Consider the following 2,303-nt stretch of genomic DNA (forward strand, 5'->3'; position numbering starts at 1 on the left):
CCCAATATCTAAGGGAGGTGGAGGACGAGATGACAAAGGTTGAATGCTTAGAACGATTCCAAGTTCAACAACTTGGTCCTCAAGTGACTGCAATAATTCAGGAAATGGCTCCTCAAACAATCTTTCAGACGGAGGAGAGGAAGAGGAACTAGGTGAACCGGATGGTTCAGCCACGATGGCTTTGCCTCAAAAAACAGGAACAGTGAGATAACTTCCAAGGCTTTAAATATACTTTAAAAGGAATACTCATGATTTGGTCTAGAAAAGACTAACAAGGATGTTATGAGATCGTGGGCAACAATTTTTTAAGACGCATAAACAAACTGGTGCTCTTTCATGTTTTAAGAGTCGAGAAAGAAGCAAAGGTGACTCTATCACTTTCAATTTGAAACAAGATCGAAAGGACAAGTGCTCAGATGATATTTTAAGCTTAAAGAGTCAAAAATATCAAATGACTACTCAGGATGATCTAGGTAAAAAGGATTACCAGGTAACCATGAACTGCAGAATACCTCCCGGCGAACCGAGAAGTACGAGCAGGCAATCTCCCTGAATGCTCATGATTATAAGCATTCTAAGCATGATTATAAGCATGATATAATCATGATGATAAGTATTCTATTAGGGATGGATAGGTCTAGGTATTCTTCTATCCAATCCAATAAATAATAGGTTAGCCTGGCCTAAAATCAACTCAATAATAAATAAATATTAATAATATGTCTGTTTTGAAGTAAGTGCAACCTCGAAAGGATACACTTAGGGTTAGGGTTACACCAGACAAGCATCACACAAGAGATTGAGACTGCGCCGAGTCATGTCCATGAACCGACCCATTGGGTCATGACGAGCTCTTTATATTTATTCATCCATAATGATTTCTATGAGCAATATTTATATAATTCCATAATGATTTCTATGAGCAGTGAGTGCCTTTGGATACATAAGTGTTCAATCAATTAACTGTAGAACAAGAGAGAGCCAGGATCATAATTTGTGGTGTTGCAATGGGTTTTCAATGTTTTCTCAATTACAAAAAATCATAGGGTGAACCATCGCGTCGACGATCACAATGTTTGCAGTGTATATTTCCTTCCAGATCTCGATCGTTGTCTCCGGTGACCAGATCAGCAGCTTCCCAATCCCCGAAAGGATCATCCAATCCATCCAAGGAGATGTCGCCGAGAAGAAAAGGGAAGGAAAATAAGGCCACTCAAGTATCATCCCATTCTTCTTTCGGCCTACAGTCCAGGATTTTTGTGGAGCTGGTGGAAATATTTAAGAAATTAGACGTTAATGGTGATGGGAAACTATCACCATCAGAGCTAGGTGAGCTCATGCGATCATTGGATGGGAACTTGATAGAGGAAGAGATTCGGGTGATTGTTGGGGTGGGGGATTTGGACAGAGACGGGCACATCAATCTATTAGAGTTCTTGGCCCTCAACACCAAGGGGGTGGACATCTCGCGCAAGGTCCAAGACTTGAAATATTCCTTCAAAATGTTTGACAAGGATGGGGATGGAGCTATCTCTCCCCATGAGCTTCAGCATGTTTTAACCAGTTTGCAAGAACCTTGCAATCTGGGTGATTGTCAGGCCATGATCAGAAGATTCAATTGTAATGGAGATAGGGTCATGAGCTTCAACTAGTTCATAACGATGATGAAGGCAGTTGATGGTTCATTAAGGCATAATTGAACATGAACGGTATTTTTTATTATAAGATCTATGTGTTGGGGAAACTATTTTTTTTTGTGACTCTTGCCCTTTTCATTCAGGAACTACTGCACTGGAGCTTTCATTGTCAATGTGATGTCAATTTTAGACCAAAAACTTCTTGGTTTTTTCCCTTTTCCCCATTATATTTGTGAAATCTGTACTTTCCATTCACCTGTGTCATTATGAATCAGAAATAGCATGTCATGCTAATTAAGATAGATAAATTTACCATGGTACATTATGATGACATTATCAGTTTTTATTGTGTTCTTGAACAGCCATATCTTCCTATATAAGTGGTAGTTTTTGTAGTTTACTATTATTAAAATTGATTCTATTTAATAATATTACGAAGGATTATTTGGGCCTATTTTTAAAAAGTCCAAGGTAAAATGAGAGTGAATTTTCATGATTAAAAATTTCATGTTATTTTAAATTATATATGTTTAATTCATCTAAGAGATGTAGACCAATTGGTTTAAGTGGGGTTTAGTCCCCATTAGGTCTAAAATTCAAACCCCATGGGGAGGGGTTGAAAATGGAAGCCACTTTTGTGGGAATTAAACTATCCCAAGGGGTATC

At 38.2% G+C, this 2,303-nt stretch overlaps 1 pseudogene; it reads left to right on the forward strand.

The window, feature by feature from the left end:
• The first annotated feature begins 1,175 nt into the window (after window positions 1–1,175).
• On the forward strand, window positions 1,176–1,652 carry LOC149208289 (polcalcin Jun o 2 pseudogene; annotated as a pseudogene).
• The last annotated feature ends 651 nt before the right edge of the window (window positions 1,653–2,303 follow it).

The sequence above is a fragment of the Pinus tabuliformis genome, chromosome 1_2 (assembly GCF_031772625.1).
Source record: "Pinus tabuliformis cultivar Carrire ecotype Pingquan chromosome 1_2, CPIR1, whole genome shotgun sequence".
In the NCBI taxonomy this organism is placed as follows: Eukaryota; Viridiplantae; Streptophyta; class Pinopsida; order Pinales; family Pinaceae; genus Pinus; species Pinus tabuliformis.